General features: G+C 46.2%; 1 long non-coding RNA gene across 5 annotated transcripts in view; it reads left to right on the top strand.

Moving 5' to 3' along the window:
- LOC148387086 (uncharacterized) overlaps positions 1–26,042 on the top strand; it is a 59,463-nt gene that overhangs the window by 6,096 nt on the left and 27,325 nt on the right. For 2 of the 5 annotated variants that reach the window (XR_015862645.1, XR_015862644.1), the window contains exon 3: positions 3,930–4,087. This is a non-coding gene — a long non-coding RNA (uncharacterized LOC148387086). Of the gene's footprint in view, positions 1–749; positions 846–2,082; positions 2,253–3,929; positions 4,088–4,387; positions 4,881–26,042 lie in introns of those variants that run through there. The other 3 variants (XR_015862647.1, XR_015862648.1, XR_015862646.1) reach the window with 3 other exon arrangements.

The raw sequence follows: 26,042 nt of genomic DNA, 5'->3' as shown, positions 1-26,042 counted from the left end.
AATGAAAGCTAGGCGTCAGTCATGGCACGGCCTCCTGACGGCAAGCGGCATCGTTTGCATATCAATAAAGTCCGCCATGCGTTGGTATCGCCCCTCCACTTTCTATTTTCAGCGACGGTCCCTTGATGGCTCGTCGTTACAGGCGCGGTCGGTCGCCTGCGGGTCAAATGAAAATGTCAACGCCGTAGGATGAGTGCCCACGCAAATGTCCCCCGTTGAATGCTCAGACTCCTTCGTCATGACGATGAAGGCGAGTTAGCATTTGACAAGCAGCCCGTTTGGGTGACCTTACACGCGGCCTACTGTACCCGTGAGCCATGATTAGATCCCCCCCCCCCCCCCAAAAGTCTGATTTAATGTCTAAGTTGCTGAGGGAAAAGTTTGACAATTTAGTTTTGGAGCAAAGTAGTACAAGCAGTAGTTTAGTGGCACCCATCGGTCTAAATGGCACAATTTTTTTTTTTTAAATATTTGAATAGGACAACTACATCTGACGTACCAAGTTGGCATTAACGACAGAAAACATTTTTTAGAAGGATTAGCTGGAAGGATGTTGAGGACTGCCCCTGGAATGCCAAAATATGACTTTTGAGTCTTAACCTCACTCGAGCGCTGGAAGGCTTCAGCGTCAAAGCCTTGCTGTCATTTTTTTTCCTCATGTCTCTGTGGTAACCAATCGTGTATAAGCTACCTAGCCGAACGGATGAAGAAATCCTGCCGCCCCGTAGGCTTATTTTTTTTCCGCGCAGTAATCCGTGCTGGCCTGGTTCAAGTCGTCTCGAGCGGGAGGCATCAAGATGAGCCGTTGGGCTTCCACCGTAAGACGTCAAGCTGTGACCCATCAGGTGAGCTGGAGCAAATGTAGCATCCTGCCTTGTGCGGATTCTTTAATCCACTTGTTTTCATGCTACTACATGTCCCAAGCAACATGAAATGTGCATGGAGTGCTTCTCGTGTACTGCCCCCTGGTGGCCAATGTGCACACTGCACAATGAGCAGCACAATGTGCATTGAAGGAAAAAAAGCAGTATGTTGTATCTACTGTATGCATATTACAGAGGGAAATGTTCAAGTTGCTGGCGTGGCACTGAAGAAATGAAAGGCAAAAAAAAAAAAACTTGAAAAGAAGAAAAACTTCAGAAGTTGGTTTGGAATTGGCTGTGGATGGCAGCAGTGCCAGGAACACGAGTCCCAAATGTCTCTTGTCTGAGCTTGTAAATTGTTTTGTTGTTTCCATTGCCAAAGTGTGAAATGATACGGAGCCGAAAGTTGGTGGCGGCGCAGAGGCAAGTCGAGTGGTGTTGAAGAGGAAGTTGTTCCAATCACTGATTAATTAGATCACCATTCTCTCACATGTACATCTGTTGCTCATGGAGCGAGGCCGGAGCCGAGGTCGGTCGGTCGGCCGGCCAGCCAGCTGGCTGTCGTGGCGCTGCTAATGGAGAGGACGTATTAACCGCGATCTCCGAGCATCCCCCCCCGAGACCACTGGCATGCGTCTGTCTTCCCGCCAATCTTATTTCCCGGATAGCACGCGCACTTATTTCATTTTGGCCAGTTTCTCAGCCGCCCCCACGCCGCATTGATTTTTCACTTGGTACCAAGATGAAGGGCCCTCTCTTGTCCAATAAGCATCCTCTGGTGTTTGTAACCATCCCGTGTATTAATCAAATAATAAGTCATACTCCCACACTTGATCCCCGTGTGTCCTTTTTTTATTTCGAACTCTTTTTTTTTTTCCACGTCTGTTTACTTTTCTCTTCCCGGGCTTTGATTTCCCCCGTCGATATGAGATGGCAGGGCCGGCCGGGTTTGTTTCGTAGACGTGGCTCTTAGATCCGTCCACCCGTCGGTCCCCGCGGTACATTAGCCGTCCCACGTCATGTATTATTGATCGTCTGGCTCTAATCACTTTGTGTGGTGCGACTGATGAGCCACCTGTTGGAATTTGAAAAACTTTGGTCATTCAGTGCGGGCACTGTCGAGCTTTGTGGTTTACATTGACAAGCAATGTTGTGTTTAAAAAAAACAATATTTTATTATTATTATTATTTCTTTTTTAATTATTATTATTATTTTTAGATCCACCATACCTGAGATGGAAAACCGAGGAAGTATAGCGAAGAGTAAAAGCATTGGAGCTTACCTCAACTTCTTCATGGGAAACAGATTCATATTGATTTTTTTTTTTTTTTCATCTGCGTTAGTCATTTCCAAAAGGCCAAAGCCGGCGACGTCAATTAATGAAACAGGTACGCCATTGAGCAGAGTGAGAAAAACATTCTTCACAGATGTTGAGGGCAACGTTTAATATTCCTCCTCGGGTGGAATCGGATGAAAACATTACATACTGTCATCGGAAGGTTTTTCATTTTAGCCGCCGATGAAATCTGGTTTATTGCCACCCCTGCGTTCGCCAGGCGTAATGAGAGCCGATTTCCCCCGAGTGCAAAATCGGATCCAAGCGGCGCTTTTTAGAAACTTTATTAACGCTAAGCAATTATTTGCATGTTTGTCTTCATTCGATAAGGTAAATGTTCATCTGAAATAAATGTTGGATGGGTGGATTCTGCATGATGCGACTTTGGCACCTCGACTGTGGTGCAGCGGGAAAGCGGCCTTCTATCAGAGCAACAGTAATACCTCATCCCCAGAGGAATTGCATTTTAATACAAACGTCTGGCAGAGATCCAGCTGGGGCAAAATGTTTTATTGAATTTCCCAGTTTCCCTGTGAGCGAAAATCACGGTTTGGAGATTGCGTTACTCGGCCGACTTCTGTCCTTTTTTTTTTTCCCCCCAAAGTGAAAGAAAAAAAAAGAGAAGCAATAGCTGAAAATAATCATTCTGCTTTTTCAAAAAGAGTTGCCTACCGGTCGGTAGATGTCTTTGCAGTTTCAACTTAAAGCCTTGCGCCTAGATTCCTCCGCAGGACAAATTTGATTGTCTTCTAGCTTAATGCTAACTCACAATGTAAACTACCATAGACCGGATATTGAAACTAGCATTCAAGTTGCAGCAGCCACAACCTTTTCAGCAACAGAAACCTTGCGTAAAATGTATCCGAGTCCATGTGCACCAAGTCCAGCAGATGTTTTCATTTTCATGTCTGTTGTTCTGAGGTCCCGTTGCCTTGTCAGTGTTAATTGCTTGATTAATCAGCAATCAATACCACATGAGCGCCGGAATGATCGTTATACCCGTCCTTAGTTACACTGACCCAACTCACTTTTGTGATAAATTCCCTTCTGCTCTGAAGGGCATACTACTTTTTTTTAATTTTTTTTTTTTTTAAATATACTCTGACTATATGATCAAGGCCTCAGCATTGTCCGAGCGAATGAATCAAAGCTCCAAGTCCGTCATGAATGCATTTTACAGCGTGACATTTTCTCATTTACGAGTGCTGCACCAACAAAGCCAGTTGGCAGCTACTTCTCCAAAACTCCCCGTCTTGCAACCTGTTGTTACCAAGGTAACGGCGGGAGGCAATCAGAGTTAAAGCACCCTCTCTTCCAACACGACCTCACCCAGACGGGGCGCCGCGAGTCCTTGAGCACGATGTGCGACGATGTTCTTGGACAAAAAGCTGCGCATGTGAAGAGATGAGGAATATTGAATACACTACCCCCCCCTACCACCACCACCACTTTAGATATGGCTTTCCAGTTGGAATGAGCGATACGTCTCCTCTTGGGAAATGAAGAGACTGGAGCGGATGGGGATAATTATTTTCTCCAATTTTCCGCACCGACCCTGCTCTTCCCATCTGCGGCTGACCTTTCAAGGGACTCGTATTTGTGTCTGTCTGGCTTTAAATATTCATGCGCGGCTCTGATAATTACTAATAAAAAAATCTAAAAGTAAAATGCATGCTGCACTTCAATGTTCAATACTACCAGACTCATATTTATCAAAATCTTCCCCTAGGCATTATGGCGGTTAGATGGGTGGCGGGAGAGTGGCCACCATGTAGCGCCGCCCCTGTGGACATGCCAATGGCCAATTAAAAGTCTTCAATGAACCCAACGTACATAATTTTGGAATGTGAAAGGAAGACATGCCAATTCCACACAGGAAGACTGAAGGTGAGATTGAAACTGCTTTGCACTTTTTTTTTTAAACTAAAATGACAAAAGACAAGTAAAGCGGGCTAAAAAAATTCTACTTGAGGTAAGTTGAGAAAAGATGTCAGATATTTTTAAAACTATAAAATGTGGAAAAAATGTCTCAAATGAACTCTCGTGGTTACTTTTTGATGGAAACGGCTCCACAAAATTCTCCAAACACGTCATAAAAGATTCTGAACAGCACAAATGACAAATTATGAATGGCTAATTAAATTTTGACGAAACATATTTCAAAATTACATAACTGATGCCCCTCAGCCCCCCCACGTCACTGCCGCATCATCCAGAATGGAAAAAAAAAGTCTCACGGGCTCCTCACATGCCAATCGCTGCAAATATTCCCCCGCCGGCACCTGGTTTGAAGGGTCATCCATCTTTCGCCAGAGACGGACGGACAAATAGCATGTCACACGTCTATCTCATCATAACGCCGCTGACGGCAAAGCGCCATCCCATCATCCACCCTGTGTCACTACGCGAGCATTTCCAACACTGCTGAAAGATGACAACTCAGTCGGAATGTGTCGAGAATTGCTCAGGGGTTGCTCATGCAGGTCTGGAGGAAAGAAAGAATCTGCATCTCCTGTAGCCAGACAAATTGCAGACAAAAACTTGCCAAATGAAAAGTAAAGCCCGCAATGTTTTACAAAATTAATTCAATGAAGGCAACAGCAAAATTTTCATCTGGCATTCTCATCAAGGCAAAAAAAAAAAAAGTCTTTAGCGACTTTGGCATTGTACTACAGGGCCATGTGCTCCAACGAGTATAAAACATTGTCATATGCGGCGTATGATAAATTAAACTCGTCTTGGCTCCTTCCCAAGCTTAATTGTGATCATTTCATCATCATATCTGCTAAGCAGTTCTCGCTTTGGCAAATTGCTTGGGGAAAAGAATCAACAAAGTATTAATTAATAGAAAATCCTCATCACGTTTAGCCCTGTTGTTTGCCTCAGTTATATTTGATGTTCCGAGAATCATTTATTCCAGATTAAATGAACGCCTCTGAACAAATCCTCCCTTTTATTATTGAGGCTGCAGAATTATTCTTATGTTAATGCTGCAGACAATTATAGCGGTGCACCCCCCCAAAAATAAATAAATAAAACAATCGGACTGAAGGTTGCGACAGGTAAGAATACAATACGGGGTTGGCCGGGTCGATACAAATTCCCACCCCCATCAGTGATCCCATCTTGGTGCCCTGATCTGTTTTGCTTCTGGTTGACTGCTCGGTGTAATCAGCAGGTGCAACGAAATCTCATTACACCGGGTCCGATTCTCCCTCACTGCTCAGGAACTTTGGCGGGCCAGTGGATTTAAAGTTGGAAGCCGGCAATTACTGGGCAGGACTTGTTCGTGTTCTGGGGACTCATTAGTGAGTAGAGTAAATGCTTCGTAAATTGTATCGGCTCAAGTAAAGAGCCCTGTGGAACTTCATGGCAAGAATAATTGTTGTTCAATGCTAATCAGCTCATTTTCGTTTGCTCTCAACTTTTAGCATTCAAGCGGACAAATCGCAAATAAGCCCCCATTGCAGTGTCCTTGTATCATCTGACCTCTCCAAAACGAATGGCTAGTAGGCCGCCGGACCATATTTCTTTCAATCAGGGCTCTCGCCACTTTTAACCATCGCCTCCCTCCATTGTCTCTCCTTTCCTGTTTTCTCACCTGCCGTCGTTCCTATTTATACCCGCCATGCGTTGACCGAGTGGATTGATTCCGGTAAGGCCGCGTCCGCAGGGCTTTCCTCCTTTATTGCACTCTAATCTGAAGAGGGGGTGGCGAGGGGGGGTGGGGGTGGGGGCTCGTCGGCTCTCCACATACACACAAACCCGGCAAAACACATAAAACACAAAAGTGAACGGGTCATTTGAGGATTTAGCCTTAATATCTTAACTTATTGCCCCGACTTAACACATTTTATTGGACTTTCATAGTCAAAACTGACTGATTAATGAATTCACTGACATTTCATTTATATGAATCGCCAATGCGTTAAAAGTCCAACTAAATTTCCCACTGATTTCAACCTAGTTTGGAGTAGTGCGAGATGCTAGGTATTCTCTCCACAAACTTTGTTTCGAATCGGACATATCCACCTTGTAGTCCGCCATTGTTAGCATGTTAGCAACAACGAGGGCTCGTATTTTGCCGTGAAATGTGTCACGTGTCAAGAGTGTCTCTTTAGCGACGTGATGCTTGTCCACTTAAGCATGAATCCGCCAAGAGGTGTCTGTATGCGGTCTCACCTCTCGGATTTTATTGATGCCTTTTAATCAGGCGAGGAGAGGAAATGAGTGACGGTGTAGTCCGGGCGACATTAGCATGCTGACATGTTGATGACTGAAGACTTTCACGTGACATACTAATAGGGCGCTTGTTGACATCACTGGTGGCTACCTCCTGTGCTGATGCATCCTTTTTAGTACTCAATAATTAAGCATCGTTTAAACATTGTTAAAAAAATACCCAGAGTGTGTCGGGTGATGTTTTCTCTTTTTTTGGTCTTATTTATTCAAATTTGAAACTAACTATTGACCGTAAAACCAAAAAGAGACCATCCAACATTAAAAGTGCTTTTATGTTGATTCTCTTAATAGTAGTAAACATTTCAGGAATGTAAAATATTCACCTTAATGTGAAAATTCCAGTTATTTTTTACAGAACAACATTACACATTTACATTACACATATTTTTACACAACCACATAACGCTACTTCATTAATGTCAGTTCAGCCTAGCGATAAGAAAAAAATAGAGGGTCAAATAAATAGCAATTTGAACACAAACGGCACAGCAACACATGTAGACAGACAATGGCAAAACTCGCAAGCATATATTCTTTATCCTCTGTGAAGAATTGCTAATATAATTGCGGAAGTAACTTGCGGATGTCTCCTCATACTGCACGTTTGGCACAGCCATGATTGTTTTAAATACCCAATGTTTAATTCTCATAATTCACTGTGACAGTACACCTCAATTTAGAGTGGCAATAAAAAATAATTTCTTTATTTGCCAAACCGCTACACGCCGAAGCAAGCGACAAACGCGACTCCCGCGCAATTACGTTTCTATTTCCCTGTGCGCATTGATTGCTGATGATTATGATCATAAAAACAATCAATCATTCCACCTCCGAACCTATTTCTGAGTCAATAAGATGAAATACGTTTTTATAATAAAACCTTGAATTCAGAAGGCAATAATTCGCAGTCAGCACTGTTTGTATTTCTGCTTTTAGAATCCATCACTCTCCATTTATGTTATTGACTGATAAATACGGTAAGCTCCAGTTAAATAAGCAATAGCTGTTGTATTGTTGTCCCCCCCCCCCCCCCCCCCGACCCCATTGTTTTTTTTTTTAATTTACACACCCGCAACCTTCCTATTGGATAGCGAAATGCCAATTTTAAAATTTTGACAAATAGCAGAAATCCAATCAATGGCAGTGTAGGGATAAATCCAACCAATCATTGAAAATTGAAACCAACTGTATAGGACAAACAAATAAGCAAATTAATTTTTTTTTTAATTTTATATTTTGAAAAAAAGAAAAAAAATATTGCTTCTACTAAGGCACAGATTCTATCAATAAGATTTTACAGGGAGAAAAATACTTTAATGTCATTGTTTAGTTTTATTTTATTTTCAGTTTGACCCAAATGATTTTTCATACCACCGTAAGAGTGCGTGAGGTGTTGTGAGGGAAGTGATTGAAGTCCCTCTTACATACCACACTGGGGGGGGGGGGTTATTCATATTTGTCTGGGCCCACTTAAGGCTCCGGAGGGAAGAAACGATCTATGTTTCCGACTGAATAGACGACCGCACGTCATCAAGTCAATGTTCCTTTATTAAACGCTAGACAAAGACTTTGCACTAAGGCAAGAAAGTTTGGCCTTCAACACCTCACAGCCCATTCAGGACCTTATTAATAATAGACAAAAAAGCAGTTCGGTCCTTCCAGCGCGTCTGTCGGCTCTGACGTCCGCACGAAAACATACAACGTCCCAGCCAAGGTCTCTGCACCTACAGTAAATCTGATAATTTGTTTCCTCTTGTTTTTACTCGTAAATATGTGCCTGCATCTGTTCTGCGTATTTTACCATTAAAATGCTCGTTTTTTTAATGGCACATCGTTTTTTGATGAAAAATTCTCTCTGGATAGACCAAACATAACATTTTGTGTATCTAAAACAACCACAAAGCATTGAGTCCTCCATCTTGAGGCTCATGCTAACATAGACAACGATTAGCATATATTTGATCGTGTGTTAGACAATGGCTTTTTGCCACAAAAGAGTTATATAAGAATAATTGTACGCTGTTTTTTTTTGCATAGTTCTCCATACTGATCTGTCAGCACACCTACCATATCCTGCTTCCACGTGTAACGTCTCAGAATAGACGGTCGGTCAGCTCTGAGAAGTCTCCTAGCTTCAACCTGAGTTTGCGTAGTCTCAGGTGATGAAATGAACAGCTCGCAGAGGAGCCCCAGGCAAAGTTCAGGCATCAAACGGAAAAGACGGTGCGACGGCAGGAGAAGTGTCGGTATCATCCATCATCGCTTCTCCACTGGGACGCGCTGCTGGAATTGTTGAGGTCTTGTCACTCTTGCATCGAGAATTCACGATGGCTCTCAGCTGATGAATGAGCTTGTAAGGTGCTAATTAGGAGATTTGAACTTGAAAAGAAAAATCAGAATGGCTACCGTTCTTCATTTTAGACAGCTAACTAGTGCGCAATGGCTTCAAGACGTGATTAGCCAACAATTACACACAATGGACGGAATCCTCGTCCGTCCCCATTACAAGATTGTCGGTATTGCTAATTGAACCAAAACATCACGTGGCAAGTTTCTGGTTCAAATCTAACCTGGCAGTCGATATAATGGGGTAAGAGTCGACAATCCCAAAGCGACACGGCGGCCTCCGCCTACGCGCCGGCGGGCCAGGCTAGCCGCAAACGAGCTCATTTGTGTATATTGGCGGCGAGGCTAAAAGTCAGGCAGCTAACGGTGGCAGGCATCGTCGGAAGACGCACTCGTGTTCTCTGTGACACTTGAGCACATTCAATTGTCATTTAGATTTTTGATTCAATACAATCCATCCATGGAAAAGGCTGAAAAAAGAAACTCTGGCTACTTTTTTATTTACTTTTGTCATTTTACCAACGTGCTGAATTTCTTTCTTTTTATTTGTGACACTTTACGAAAGTCCAAACAAAGCTTCTTTGTCTTTTGTGTGGTTTCCTTGCCTGTTTGCTTCCCAGTAAACAAGAACGACAAGCACAAACAATCGACTCATGGGTCTAATTAGAGGCGTAAAATACTAGCAGTGGCTTTCCTGCTCGAGACATTGTGGCAGACTGTAAACATTCCTACTTTCTACTTCCTACACCTTCCTTGGGTTTAGTATTCCCACAATTCCCTCACGTCTTCTTCCTTCAAACATCTTTAACAACCTCTGCCCCGATCCTTATCCATCTTGATCCTGCTTTCCAATTCATCGGTCAAAGTGGATTTGAATTCTCGTCAGTCTTGTTGGTTCCGGTTATCTATCTATTATCTATGAGTATGATCTATTATCGAATTATTTATCTACTCCGTTTTCTTTGCTAACTTTAAACTTGCTGATTACCAGCGTGATCAAAAAGGTGACGAGTTGTAACCAATTAAAAGCTGGCAAAATTAATGAGGGTGTATAAACAAGGCGAGTTAGATTGAGTTTTTCAGCTCGGGTGGGGGGCGGGGGGGTGGAGACAACGCAAACGTCTGTAGACGTTGCTTTATTACATTCATTTCTTTCCTGCCAGGTCTGAGAATGTGAGTGGGAAGAAGCAAGCAAGCAAGAGTTTGTCGCAAATGGCGTCGCTCACGTTAGCGTTATGTTTGTGCTCCCCCGCTGACACTGTGTGGGTGAGAGAGGGTGATACTGCCTGTTTTGAAACTTTCAACTTGATATAAATAAGAAGAGAAAATATTTCACTGTCATTTGATTTGTATGAAAACGGTGGCGTTTCCACTTTACGCAAACATTCCGAACCGCTCGTGGACACAAACGGGAGCAAAGTTGAGCTGACGCTTTATGACTATTCCTCTCAATTTGCGCCGCATCTCCGAGAAGCTATAATTTCTGGCGGGTACCTTTTTTTGATAGCGTGACTACAAATAAGAGGTGACCTTAAAGCGCTGATGGATGATCGGCTCCAGCGCGCAACGCTAAAGCCGTCTGTGTCAGGCGGCCGCCCCCGTCGCCGCGTAGCTTAAGGTCACGTCGGAGTGACGGAAAAGGCAACGGCGGCCACCAAATGAGGGCGGGGTGCCGGCGGAAGATATTATACTTCATTCTTAACATGTGGTCTGAACCTCCGATCCCTCATCGTAAAATATGGCCAGACACGTCACGCCGAATTAGGGGAAGTCACTCATGTGTAAGCGGGGAAAGGTTGTCGCATTGGCATTAAGAAAAGGCTGCCGTGTTAATTGACTCTGCGGTCAGGAGTCGAAAAACATGGCAGATTTGTTCCTGGCCAGCGAAACAATGACAAGTTCTCGCTTCGGTTTTGTCAGGCCAGGTGGAAGCTCACGGTCGCCGTCGCTCGGCGGCTCCTGTATGAGTTTTGTACCCTTCAGGAGAGCCATTAGAAGATAATGGCTGCAATGAGAATCATCGTACCCCCTGATGCAATTAGCTCGGGATAATGTCAAGCCGCTGTGTCGCGGCGGACGGGTCTTCAGGGTACACGCAACAGCTTGCGGCTGTTTAAACTTTTATATTCCTAATGCATTTTTGATGGCGTGACGCAGCCCCAGACCCCGCCCGCACCGACCCTGCCCCCTCACCACCTCCTAAAAGAACCGAGCCGCTCAGCGGCAAGGGCCATGAAATATATTCTCGCGTGTGTGTTCATTATGAATCCTTTATGGCAACCGAGTTCACAGATATTGGTTCACTAAATATAATTCTGACAGTAAAATGGATGTTAAAAGGCCTCTGAGCAAATGTGGATGGATACTTAGCGCGCGGCTGTCTGAATTGCACGGAGGCATCGCTTTGAAATTGAGCAAGCGAGTCTTAAGAGTCGTCAAGAGAGGCAAAGGACGTTCAAAAGAAACGATTTGCGCTTCCTCAGGCAGAATTTACATTTCGAGCCGTATCAAAAGACATTGATGACACTCAAAACTGAGAAGAAACTGGTTCCGAAAAGTTTTGCTCGCCCCCTACTACTGAGTCTGAGATGTTAAAACGGAGCATATTCAACTTTGCACAGCGAAAAAAAAAAAGCAGGCAAATTAATGAATGTCTAGAGAGAAAAGCTACTCGCTAAACTGAACAGGAACAGATTGTCTGCAAAAAAATGACAAATCTTCCAGCATCTTGTTTGCGTCACTTGCAGGAGAAGCAGAAGAATTACTATTCTACTTCATTTGCCAGCATGAGTGTATTCTAATGCCTCCCAGTGGCACTCCACAAAGTACACATTCATTTTTAAAATGATGTTGAATTATGCTATGACTATGGCATGCTCTTTTTCCTCATTAAAAAACACATACAAAAATAATATAACCATATTTAGGTGGAGCCTGGAACGGATAAATGCCATTTCCATTCATTTCAATGAGGTGAACATGATTTGAGATATGTTTCATGAAACAAAAACTCCTATCTCAGTTTGCATCCAGTTTTAAATTGGAATGCAATTAGAAGACATCTTGGAGGATATTTTGCGGCGGTCGTACATTTCTTTTATGCTCCCTCTCTCGATTCACACGCTTTGATATGCCGTCCCTCTGCTGCGTCTCGATGCTGCGCCATGGTGTTGACAAAACAGTGCGGCGCAAATGATGTGGCAGGCATTTCTTCCGTGTGTGTGCGTGAGTGTTTGGTGCGTGGGTGGCTGCGATGGCAGCTCCGACGGCACGCTACCCGGATTGCGCTAATTTAGCGGGGCTGTGTTTTTTGCATGCTGACGGTTAGGTTCATCTTTTCATCCGATGTCAGTCTATCCATCAACCTGGTGGCAAACAATAAATGATCATAAATATGAATCGGGGATCATGTGGTGTCCTCTAAAGGTGAACATCGACGGAATGGCTTGGGCTGTTTTCATCAGGATTCTCACGGCGTCATATCGCCAGGAGCTTTATTGGCTTCCTTTGAATCCGTCTGAAAGTTGCTGATCTGCACACGCTGATGAAATTCACTTGTTCTGCAGCACTCAACTTTGTGTGTCCTACGTGGAGGAAGAAGAAGACGAAGAGTTTGCCACAGTCAATTTTGTGACTCCTCAATAATGAATGAATTCTTTATTTTGGTCCAAGTTACAATCCTGTGGCGGTAGCATCGCATTTCAACAAAGGCGACATCAACGCTCGCCCGTAATGCGCTCCTTCATCACCGCCGTCGCCGTTCATTAGCAAAGTCTCCAGACTGCCGTGCGCCTTATTATTGTTTTGCTGTCGTCGGAGGCACTTAAAGTTCCATTAAAGCCTCGCCATTTCCTTTTTTTGCACGCTTAATTCTCATATTCTGTCATTTGGAGTGTCTTTCCCTTCGCCCCCAGCTCCTCATCGTGGATGTCTTTATGACCATTGGTAGAGAAGAAGAAAGTGCGGAGCATGATTATGATGGTGCTTTGCACAGCCGCACTGCATCACGGAGGGGAGCTCGGCGCTTTGCGCTTCAACCACTAGAGCTCACTCGTAAGCAGAACAATGCCGCTTGAGCGCTATCGAGTTGCGTCCTTCGCTTACCTGCCCTTGCAACTTCTTTAAGCTTCCTTGCATCATATCGCCCCGCGTCGGGTAGCGAAGTCCACCCGCCACGTACAAGTCACTCATCTTTCAGATTCGATTTTACCCCGTAGAAGACACCACAGGAACACTGATAGTTGTTTCGTCATCATGCAGGACGTTGCTCGGGAATGATAGAAGTGGACGTCATTGGAGAAAAAAAAAAAAGACAGATAATTCGGGCTTGGGTGCTTGAAAGAGCTGACGAGTTCACGGGGGCAAGGTCCTTTGGTGTTTTGCCCAGACACCTCCAAAAGGGATCAAGTGGCTCATGCATGTGGCCCCGCCCCCTCTACCACCTGCTCCCTATACGAGCGAATGCCTTTTATTCAAAGCCCAGGTGGGGTCTCTCTCTCTCTTTCTCCCTGTGGCCCTTTCAGCAGCTTCAAACTCATCTTTGATGGGCCACATAAAATGATGTGGCGGGCCGTATCTGGCCCCCGGGCCTTGAGTTTGACACCTATGATCCAAAGCTTTACTTGAGGTCTTTTTTACATTGTGTCGCCTATGGTGGCCGCAAAAAGTAACGAGCCTATTAAAGCGCAGATATCTGTTTTCAAACGATGGTAGTAAAAGTCAATAGTCGCCCAAAGAGTGCTCGAAAAATGGACTTCACCCGTGCTTTGTCACCACCCACCGCTCTGCACATGACATCACTTTCCCAGGTCCGTGCGAACAATTGGAACAAAGTTGCGTTCTAATATGACAAGTGTTTGGTGGAGAAAATGATAGCTTGTTACGGGGGCAGCGCGCTGCAGCCGGAGGGAGGCTAAAGTGACACGACTGCGGCTCCAGGACATTGTGTGATCGCTTTAACCAAGCCGAGTGCACCCAGGGGAGAGTGTGGGAGTGTCAGAAAAAGAAAAAGACAGTGTGGGATAGAAGACCAAGCGTCATATCATGTAGACGGAGGAATGGTGGGAGGGACATGTCAAAGTGGAGGTGTGTTTTTATTTACTTGGCACACATCTAATGGAGACAAGGCGTCACCCGAACACAGCGAGACTAATAAACGCAGCCAACATGGCGCTCAATAACCAAAGCAATGAAAAGAAGGCCGTGACGGACGTGCCACGCCGAGCATGGAAAGCCTACGGGCGGCAAGAGAGACCCACGGAAAAAAATCGATAGCCACGCGAGACACTTTATTAGATCCTTTTAGTCTGAGTTAATGAATCCCACCGTCGTGAGGTTTTAGTTCAAACTCATTTGGTTGTTGCGCAATCTTTCCGTCCGATCTTCTGTTTCTTCCAAATGAACTTCATAATAGTCTTGTTCATCCAGTGCTGTTTTTTTTTTTCTTTTTATGGGGGACATATCCTCAGGCGTTTTTTTATTTTTTATTTTATTTTTTGTAATGGCTTCAAACAAGGATGAGAGTGAAGGTGGCATTTGTTTGCGCCTCCTTGTTCAATGTCTCAAGCTGGCCTTATTAAAAAATAGCAAATGCAAGGAATTCTGTGCACGGTCCTATGTCGCCACCCAATTAGTTTCCATACCACCATCGATCAGCACTTTCTAAAAATAACTTTCTGGGTGCATTGTTGTCACGTTGCCGTTTTATTCCCTCGCGGCGTGCCTCGCAAAGACGTCTCCTTATTGCCTCGGCTGCCGTTGCGTTTGCTCATTGAGATTCAGATCTGCGCTTGGCTCGACTTGTAATTAAAAGTAGATCAAGATGAACAAGGTGGTTGGATATGATTAAACGGGGCTCTCGCCTTTCAGAGACATACGCCATTTAGTTTCGGCACGCAAAACGTATAGCTTGATATTGCTCCAATGGCTAAGCGGCCCGCGAGAACCGGCTTGAAAAGTTCATTTTTTAGTCATGTGCTGGACAATAATATGAAATAAACCTTGTGAACAATTTGAACTGCTTAGCAGCATCAAATAACAGAAGTGAAACTTTATAAAAAAAAATTAAATTAACTTGATACTCCGCATGTGAATTTGTCGGCTTAATCAAAAGAGGACGTGGGGCGAAAACTTTCCGCAAGGTTTGCAATCAACCTTGGCTGCCAGCTTTTCAATTAAACCTGAAGAAAAGTTAGAATGCCGCCGCAGAACAGCGCCGGCCTTGGTTGTTGCTTGACAACCTGGAGATGTTTTCTCTTTTGTTCTAATTGTTTGGCGCACCCTATTCACCGGTGTAGCGCCAGCCAAGGGCGCCTATTGAATTCTGCTGACGAAACAGGATTTTTTTTATTTCTACATCCAGTCATATGAGAGGCTTCATTTTATCTTTTTTAACATTCATTTCTCAATGGATCATTCATTCAAAGAAAGAAAAAAAGCTGCAGAAATCAGAATTTGTTTTCACTTTTCCAGCATTTCGGTTCACTTGAATTGGAGCTAACAAGCCGAACTGGTTTTGCGGTTATGTTTGAACACAAATGGTGGAGCAACACACTTAGATAGACCGATAATATAAGAATACTTAGACATATATTCTTTATCCTCTGCAAAGAAGGCACAGCCTTTCTTTGGAAAATAGTGAAAAATGCTTTACTGCCCTACAAGTGAGACAAGTCAATCTGCCGGTTGCTCTTGGTGATGAACCTCTTGCAAGTACGCTATCGAAGAATGAAGATCTTTTGTACTCCGTCGCTCCTTGGAGGTGGAATCACCTCTCTCGTTTGCTTGAAAAACATCTTTGAGGTGGCGGGCGGGCGGGTGGGCGGGTTTGTTTCCATTGCCTGCTCTTGACTCGCCCCTCGTGGTTTTGTTGCCTTGTTGTTTGAGCTCTCCTTTGTACGTCGGATCACTTTTAACTCGTCTCTACTGACTTCACAAGCGAAGCGCGCATGCTCCCCCTTCCAGCAAGAGTTGCAAGAACACATCATAAGTGACAGCAAATGGACCCGCTGGCATCCAGTGTGGTAAACAAGTCACTTTTAGCTCTTTTTCCACGCCGCCGTAACATACCTTGTTGTCGAACGTCTCGCCATCTTTCAGCCTGAAACATTGCTCCCATAACAGGATCGGTCATAAAAATGACTCGGTGTGCCGTCACTCGTTTTTGATGTCTTAATAAAACGGCAATGGCGCCTTGACATAAAAGCAGCAGAATTACATCTGAATTTAAAACAACAGACGGTTAGCCTAATGCTAACGTGTCATGGAAAATGCTTTTGACATGGTACAAAGCAATACAATTCGGTTTTAAGTCATCCAAGAAGCACAAAAACGACAACACCAACCGAGGGAGACAGAATGCGTATCGTTTTTATTTTGAGCTAGTGACGTAGCTTCACGTCCGCAGTCTTAACATTTTTCATATCACCTTGTAAAAATGTCACAAAGTCATATGTAGTTATGAAAAAGAGTAAAAAAAAATACTTAAGGCCGATTTGCAATTCAAACTGAATCCTTACGCATCATTGCTGTCCGGCGGAACCCCGTTGAGAGGCTTCAGCGCGAGCAGCCATTTTGAATCGCTATCATAAAGGAAGAGAAATTCAATTGTCATTCGACCACCGTTGTATTCATATCGTTTTATTTTCTGTTGTTCTCACGTCACGCTATAGCCTCGAGGAGACGCACTGGGAATTTGCGGCATGCTTCTGCTTTTCTCCGTCCCCTCGCTCATTTCTTCATGTATGTTTTATTAATGCTTTGCCGTTATTTGTTTTGGTCTCCCGTCTTGTAACCCCCGGCACGCTACACCTCATACACAACAAGCCGTACATGCCAGGACACACGAGGGCACGTGCTAGCCGTGACGAAAGAAACAAGGCGGATCGTTATTATTAATCCCGTACCGGAAATTACACCTTGACTTTTTATTTCAATATTATTATGGGGGAGCGAGCACGCAAGGGCTAGTTTCTGTTTATGCTAAGCGGTGGTGATATTTGCATCAGGTTTGAATTCGCAGCCATGCCTTGAGGCGTTTAAAATGGAAGCCAAGCTGGCGACGGTGAGAGAGCAGAGGTCAGGTGGGCTCAGATGGAGATAGATATTCACAGGTTGAGCCTCCGAGGGATGAGTCACACACGCATGGAGCCGGCTATCCCCGAGGGGCCTCCGACGCCGCCGGCGACCGCTTCATTACCCAAGCTCCTTACCTGCTTTTTTCTTTTAAGCTCGCCGTCTTTAAACCCGCCGCCAGTTTGAAGTGTTATAAATAAATATGTCCGGTAGAGGTGGAGGTGGCTGGCTGAGAACACAGAGATAATACAGTGGGAAGGAGAACGGAAAGAAAAATCTATTTGCGTACCGGGGAAATGAAAGAAAGGGGGCGAGGCGGTCCGAGGCTGCATTTGCATTTGAGTTGGTGCGCGGCTATAAATATGTATTGTATTCAAAATTATTGTTTTATTCAAATTGGGGGGGGTTACATACAAAACATCTGTCAACAGCTTTGCTTCGGGGAGACTCCAAATGAATAAAAGTACGTAGACGCTGGGAGTTGGAAGGATAAACAACTAAGAAACCTTATCCCCCCCCCCTCCCGTATTAAATTTACATTTCATGTTACAAACTTCAATCCATTTTGTGAGCTGAACCTATTCCAGCTGACTTTAAAAATCTTTTTTATCCCTGCGACGCGTGGCAGAAAACAATTTTTAACCGCCATCCGCATGGGGATGTATAGCACGCAAGATGTGAAAAAGTGACACTAATCATTTCTTGACCTTTGAGTGCCCTTGCACTCACTCACTCACTCACTCACTCACTCACTCACTCACTCACTCACTCACTCACTCACTCACTCACTCACTCACTCACTCACTCACTCACTCACTCACTCACTCACTCACTCACTCACTCACTCACTCACTCTCTCTCTCTCGTTCTCACTCTTTTTTTCCCTTTTCTGTCTCTCTTTTTCTTTCTTTCTCTCTCGCTCTCTCCGTCTCTTTCTCTTTTTCCTGTCTCTCTCTCTCTCTGTACATATCTTTTTCTTTTAAATTGTTCAAAACAACAGACGACCTACAAAAACGATGAACTTGACCATTGCTGGACTTCCGCCGGACAGCGCCGATATGCTAATGAGCACGGTTATATAAAAGTAGCATTGGTTCTGTGCCGCCAAATCCGGATGATGGGAAAGACGATTCCCACACCCTCTGACCACGCTGGCATTGATGCTATTTTTATCTACCGTGTGTGGGCAAATGTGTTCTTTTTTTTTTTCCCCACACGGGCACATTTGTAGATGCTTTGATGAAATATTACCAGAGTTGGATAGCCCGTCCCAGCGGACACCGACTAGGAATGTTGAATTATTCCATGTGTGAGGTTTGCTCAACGACGTGGCAAAAAAGTTAAGAAACCCCGTTTCACACAATTCTCCATAAATGAGCCAAAGTGTGAGGCTGTGATGGTAGTTTACTTTTGGTAGTTGAATAAATAGCCAGTTTTGCAATGATGCAATACTGTAGTGGAAGAAGCAGCCACCATAAAAGCATCATCAAACTCTCGTGCGCAGTTCCTGAAACAGAAAAAACAAAAAATCCATCTCCCCCGCCAAGAATGTTCCCACAGCAACCTTACTGATATTCAGCAGCCGGGGAGAATATAAGATTCATTTTGGCGTTGGCATCCGCTGCATATTAATAGAAACGAACATAACTGCGAGGCCACCGGCTTAAAAGGAACTCCTGACGCCTTCTTTTTTTTTTTTTTTTTTTTCCAGTTGCACAGGAAGGACAAAAGGTGCTCATATAGAACGAAGAGAATAAAAGTACTGATTCCTTTCTGTGAAATTTCACCACTAAGTGATTATCAAATCGAAGCAGGGTGTCCCTTTCGGGGTAAAGTTTAGTTGAACGTGAAATGCTAAGCCTGGCAATAATCCAAATAATGTCAAGGAAAGCCAAGAGTGACATAAAAATAGCGAGAGGAGGAAAGAAGTTTTCCGGAAGGCCTGCCAAGCGGACCGCCGTGACTTGTTCTCATGTCAAAGCTCATTTCTCAACTCAACTTCAACGCTTCAAACCTGATTTGAAAACCGAACTTTTGTCTCAATTTGCAACCCTGGCTCAAAGCGTTATTGTCACATTAATTATTTGCGACGCTCGCCGCGCTGACGCTTTGAGCTCCATCTTTTGTTTGACAAGATGGCCTCCGGCTAAACAGGAAGTGAGATGCTCGTCGCAAATCTCACGTCGTTTTGCATCAATAGCCGTCGGCTGAGAAGCAAGCGCTCGTCTAATTGTCATTGATCGTCCCGCCTTGAAGAAATAACCTCCCTTGGCGAGTCTCAGTCAAAGAGCGGCGCCGACGCTGATCTCGCCGGGAGTTAGTTCATATGTCGCTCGTTTCAACTTTTTAATGGCGTTAATTCCCGAAGTCAATAACAACTTGCGGAGCCGCCGTCGCATTACTCTCCATTAACTCACCTGGTCGACAGACGGAGAGCCGATATTAGGTTTGTCGCCCTAACGTCATTCCGGCTACCTTGAGGGGATGCCAAATGGGAACCCGAGTGTCAGGAGGCATCAGCGAGAAGATGCATCAAAGCCACGGCGGAATTGTCGCCGTTCAATGGCTTCCTTTCTTCGCACACGGGTGTCGTCGAGGCGTGGGCGAGCGGGCGGGCGGGCGGCCCTTTGTTGTCAGCTGTCGCCGTCATTCTTTCCCGGCCGGCTCGTAATTGCGCTGCGGCCGGCTACGAGCGACAGGTAGGGCCTCGACCGTGACCTGTCTCCAAGGATGGACTTCTGAAAATAACTCAGTGATCATGGCAGCCGCAGGTCCGTGATTGAAACGTTGAACCGCCGTTCATCACGGCTGATACGTCCCAGAATATATACCCGCTATCGGTGAAAATCTAAAATTGATTTCTTAGTCCGTGAACACAAGATTAATCAGAAAACAATGGTGTGACTAGTGCTGACATCTCTTTTTTTTAATTTTGTGGGTTTAATTCCCTTCCAAAGATCTCCACGTCTCCTAGGGCATATTGAAGTAAGCATCTCGGCCAGCGCCGATTTTCATCTCACTTCCTCGACAGAGTTTGTCATCCAAAATAAATCCACGAGCTGGCGCGGGTGCTTGCGCGGATGCCGGCGCGGATGCCGGCGCATCCACTCCCCCTCCCTCCCTCCCCTCCCGAGATGAAAATGCTCATTATCCGCTACGCAGCGCCTGGGATCCAGACTTTGGTGGTCACCCCAGGAGACGGCGCTCTGATGCAAATAACATCAAATTGGCTTCTCATATCGAGACACTGGCACAGTTTGACTTGAATGGAAAAAGTCTTTTGATTTAGGCAAAAAAGGGACGGCTGGAAAATTGACTTGACCGCTGGCCTGACGCATACCGCCACGCTACATTCGCATTTTATGCTTACATGCTCACCATCTGCACATTCAAAGTCGTTTCCAAATACAGATGACAAAGCGGATGTTAATAAGCCATCGTCGTGGCAACGCATATGTCACCGCTATCTTTTGACAGCTGCAGAGATTACCGGGAGGATTTCATTCAGGTAAATATTAGCATGCGGGGTAGAAATGGCAGTTGCCCAGTGACAAGCACTCAATTGTCTCATGTTGGACTTGAGAATTAACAGCAGATCATATTCGTCTCATGTTGACAGCACACACTGGCGATGCTCTTCCTTCGCTGGGTTCCGTGTGAAAGGCACAAGCGGATACATTGCAGAAATGTCCCAACGCTGACAAATTTGCTGGCTTGCCTTGTGAAAGAGACATTTATCTTAATCAATTCGGGGTATTATTCCTCGACATTGAAGCAATGACACTCCCTTTGCTGGGCTCTGTGTGAAAGGAACAGATAGATAGAGAGCAACTCTTCAGTTATGTCACAGTTGGCAACAGTTACAGGATATCTGTGTGAAATATCTCAATGATTTTTTCCCCCCTCTGGCATTACTTTGATGTCTGGGTTTTGTGTAAAAAAAAAATGCAGGTTGATACATTCAGAATTTTCTTTGGTGTTATTATTCCTCTACATTCAAGCTATACTCCACCGTTGCTGATCTCTGTATAAAATTCACAGGCCTGTTATATTCTGCTTCTTTTCTCATGGCTCTGACCATTTTTATGGCTCTTCGCATTAAATTTTCTTAACTTCAAGCAACTTTAGACAGCTTGGCCAGTTTAGTTGGCTCTCTAAATGCTAGAAAATGTATAGCCATTATTATTCATAGACATAGTGGTGTTCAAGAAAAAAAATCTGCCCCTTTTGTCCAAGTCAGATATACGTACGTGCCGGGGTTCATATATCATTAAAGACGAATTGCAGTGCACACGCTTGTCACTCCCACACGCTGCAGTAAAGCACAAACAGACGTGCTAAAAATAGCTTTTCCTCCTGCAGGTATTTTTTCCTGTACACCTTTTATACCGCTGGATTTGTCAGAAGAAAAGGCAATTAAGGGAAAGTTTGGCAGGCGGTACAAAAAAAGTGCTTGTGCGTGCGTGTGTGTGTGTGTGTGTGTGTTTGTGTGTGTGAGAAAAGCATCAGGAAAGTTAACTCAAAGAAAACGTTTATGAAAGCAAGTTTCACACAGACAAAGAAGGAGATCCGAGGTGAAACACTAAGTGATGTCGTGTGCAACCTGAAAATATATATATATTTTTTGGATGAAGATATTCATCTGCATCAAGACTTGATCATGTTAATTATTTCTCAGTAATATCATATAAAATGGCGTCATCATTAGTCCCTTTCACGCAGAGATCCAGCGAAATTGACGCAGAGCTGCCGAAAGCCTTTGAAATTTTGCAGAAGCATCCAGAATGTTAACTCCTATGGCACGTTTTGAAAAGCAAGTTTCACAACCTAAAGTAATGAGTTCCTATTGCCTTTCGTCCTGCCTTTTCGTTTATGAAATATGACATAATTGCAGCTGTGAGGAGAAATGTCATTAGACGCCGCTGCCGCCGATATGGTTACCGTGCTTTTCTTTTACTAAAAATGAGAAAAGGCCCGAATTTGATTCCGGCTGCCATTGAGTTGTTGTGATAGTATTACCGCAGACAAATGTCGGGTATTAAGATGGGGGAGAATATGAAGAGAAAAAAAAAATGAAGGGAAATCTAATTATGGGAGAAGGGGATGACCTATCATAATAATGGCGCTCTCTATACATGGCGCTTTAAGGCGAAATCCATAGCATGTTAAAGATGCGATATTGCAAACATAATTCTGCCTGTGAAAATCATCCATCCATCCATCCATCCATCCATCCATCCATCCATCCATCCATCCATCCATCCATCCATCCATCCATCCATCCATCCATCCATCCATCCATCCATCCATCTTCTTCCGCTTATCCGGGGTCGGGTCGCGGGGGCAGCAGCTTTAGGAGGGACTCCCAGACTTCCCTCTCCCCAGCCACTTCATCCAGCTCATCCCGGGGGATCCCAAGGCGTTCCCAGGCCAGCTGAGAGACATAGTCTCTCCAGCGCGTCCTGGGTCGTCCCCCGGGGTCTCCTACCGGTGGGACATGCCCGGAACACCTCCCCAGGGAGGCGTCCAGGAGGCATCCTGATAAGATGCCCGAGCCACCTCATCTGGCTCCTCTCAACGTGGAGGAGTAGCGACTCTACTCCGAGTCTCTCCCGGATGACCGCGCTTCTCACCCTATCTCTAAGGGAGAGCCCGGACATCCTGCGGAGAAAACTCATTTCGGCCGCTTGTATCCGAGATCTCGTTCTTTCGGTCACGACCCATAGCTCGTGACCATCGGTGAGGGTAGGAGCGTAAATCGACCGGTAAATTGAGAGCTTTGCCTTTTGGCTCAGCTCTCTCTTCACCACAACGGACCGGTACAAAGTCCGCATTACTGCCGACGCTGCACCGATCCGCCTGTCGATCTCACGCTCCATCCTCCCCTCACTCGTGAACAAGACTCCAAGATACTTGAACTCCTCCACTTGGGGAAGGATCTCATCCCCGATCCGGAGAGGGCATTCCACCCTTTTCCGATCGAGGACCATGGACTCGGATTTGGAGGTGCTGACCCTCATCCCGACCGCTTCACACTCGGCTGCGAACTGTTCCAGCGAGAGCTGGAGATCACGGCCTGAAGAAGCCAACAGCACCACGTCATCTGTAAAAAGCAGAGACGCGATGCTGAGGTCCCCAAACCGGACCCCCTCAACGCCTCGGCTGCGCCTAGAAATTCTGTCCATAAAAATTATGAACAGAATCGGTGACAAAGGGCAGCCTTGGCGGAGTCCAACCCTCACTGGGAACGAATCCGACTTACTGCCGGAAATGCGGACCAGACTCTGGCATCGGTGATACAGGGACCGAACCGCCCTTATCAGTTGGCTCGGCACCCCGTACTCCCGAAGCACCCTCCACAGAACCTCCCGAGGGACACGGTCGAACGCCTTCTCCAAGTCCACAAAACACATGTGGACTGGTTGGGCGAACTCCCATGCACCCTCGAGGATCCTGCCGAGGGTGTAGAGCTGGTCCACTGTTCCACGGCCAGGACGAAACCCACACTGCTCCTCCTGAATCCGAGGTTCGACCTCCCGACGGACCCTCCTCTCCAGCACCCCTGAATAGACCTTACCAGGGAGGCTGAGGAGTGTGATTCCCCTGTAATTGGAACACACCCTCCGGTCCCCCTTCTTAAAGAGGGGAACCACCACCCCAGTCTGCCAATCCAGAGGCACTGTCCCCGATGTCCACGCAACGTTGTAGAGGCGTGTCAGCCATGACAGCCCCACAACATCCAGAGCCTTTAAGAACTCTGGGCGGATGTCATCCACCCCCGGGGCCTTGCCACCGAGGAGTTTTTTAACTACCTCAGTGACTTCGACCCCAGAGATTGGAGACTCCGCCTCAGAGTCTCCAGGCCCTGCTTCCTCAATGGAAGGCGTGTAGGTGGAATTGAGGAGGTCTTCGAAGTATTCTCCCCACCGACTCACGACGTCCCGAGTCGAGGTCAGCAGCACGCCATCCCCACTGTAAACAGTGTTGACGTTGCACTGCTTCCCCCTCCTGAGACGCCGGATGGTGGACCAGAATTTCCTCGAAGCCGACCGAAAGTCATTCTCCATGGCCTCACCAAACTCCTCCCACGCCCGGGTTTTTGCCTCAGCAACCGCCGAAGCCGCGTTCCGCTTGGCCATCCGGTACCTGTCAGCTGCCTCCGGAGTCCCGCAGGCCAAAACGGCCCGATAGGACTCCTTCTTCAGCTTGACGGCATCCCTTACCGCCGGTGTCCACCAGCAGGTTCCGGGATTGCCGCCACGACAGGCACCCACGACCTTACGGCCACAGCTCTGGTCGGCCGCCTCAACAATGGAGGCGCGGAACATGGTCCACTCAGACTCAATGCCCCCCGCCTCCCCCGGGACGTGGGAAAAGCTCTGCCGGAGGTGGGAGTTAAAGCTCTTCCTGACAGGAGATTCTGCCAGACGTTCCCAGCAGACCCTCACAGAGCGTTTGGGTCTGCCAGGTCGGACCGGCATCTTCCCCCACCATCGGAGCCAACGCACCACCAGGTGGTGATCAGTTGACAGCTCCGCCCCTCTCTTCACCCGAGTGTCCAAAACATGCGGCCACAAATCCGATGACACGACTACAAAGTCGATCATCGAACTGCGGCCTAGGGTGTCCTGGTGCCAAGTGCACACATGGACACCTTTATGTTTGAACATGGTGTTCATTATTGAAAATCCGTGTCGAGCACAGAAGTCCAACAATAGAACACCGCTCGGGTTCAGATCAGGGGGCCGTTCCTCCCAATCACGCCCTTCCAGGTCTCACTGTCATTGCCCACGTGAGCATTGAAGTCACCCAGTAGAACGATGGAGTCCCCAGAAGGAGCGCTCTCCAGCACTTCCTCCAGGGACCCCAAGAAGGGTGGGTACTCTGAGCTGCCGTTTGGTGCATAGACACAAACAACAGTCAGGACCCGTCCCCCCACCCGAAGGCGGAGGGAGGCTACCCTCTCGTTCACCGGGGTGAACCCCAATGTGCAGGCGCCCAGCCGGGGGGCAATAAGTATACCCACACCTGCTCGACGCCTCTCACCGTGGGCAACTCCAGAGTGGAAGAGAGTCCAGCCCCTCTCGAGAGAGCTTGTAGCGGAACCCAAACTGTGCGTGGAGGCTAGTCCGACTATATCTAGTCGGAATCTTTCTGCCTCGCACACCACCTCGGGCTCCTTTCCAGCCAGAGAGGTGACATTCCATGTCCCAAGAGCCAGCTTCTGCAGCCTGGGATCAGACCGCCAAGGTCCCTGCCTTTGGCTGCCGCCCAGCTCACATTGCACCCGACCCCTTTGGCCCCTCCCACAGGTGGTGAGCCCATGGGAAGGGGGACCCACGTTTACATTTCGGGCTATGCCCGGCCGGGCCCCATGGGCGAAGGCCCGGCCACCAGACGCTCGCCTTCCAGGCCTGGCTCCAGAGGGAGGCCCCGGTGACCCGCGTCCGGGCGAGGGAAAACAAAGTCCATTTATGTTTTTCATCATAAGGGGCTTGGGTGAGCCGTGCTTTGTCTGACCCCTCACCTAGGACCCGTTTGCCATGGGTGACCCTACCAGGGGCATGAAGCCCCCGACAACATGGCTCCTAGGATCATAGGGGCACGCAAACCCCTCCACCACAATAAGGTGACGACTCGCGGAGGGGATTTTTGAAAATCATCAAAATAATTTTTTTTACAAGGTCCCATGTGGTGAATGAAACCTGGGAGATTTTATTAAGCTTCCTCCGGCAGATTTAGATATGCTAGAGTGGAGCAAAGGCGGCAGGGATTAGTCGCCCAATAGTAAGACAACAAACAAGCAAAACTTTGCATTGTGAAAAGTCTCAACTCGAGTAATCCATTATAATTCCTCAGGCACTTAAGGTGAGCCCTGCCTTGATGTTTTCACGTGTATGGATAATACCGTATTTTCCGGACTATAAGTCGCTCCGGAGTATAAGTCGCACCAGCCATAAAATGCCCCAAAAAGTGAAAAAAAACATATATAAGTCGCTCCGGAGTATAAGTCGCATTTTGGGGGCAATTTATTCGACAAAATCCCACACCAAAAACAGTCATGAACGAGCAACAACAGGCTAAACGATAGCAACAACAGGCTAAACGATAGGTATGCTAACGTGACAAACACAAACAAAGAGCTGAGAACGGGCCTGACGTAACATATAGAGTGATTAAG

Source organism: Syngnathus floridae, chromosome 14, assembly GCF_059516105.1.
Source record: "Syngnathus floridae isolate MCC-2025c chromosome 14, RoL_Sflo_1.0, whole genome shotgun sequence".
Lineage (NCBI taxonomy): Eukaryota > Metazoa > Chordata > Actinopteri > Syngnathiformes > Syngnathidae > Syngnathus > Syngnathus floridae.
This window is presented reverse-complemented; position numbering and strand designations above follow the sequence as displayed.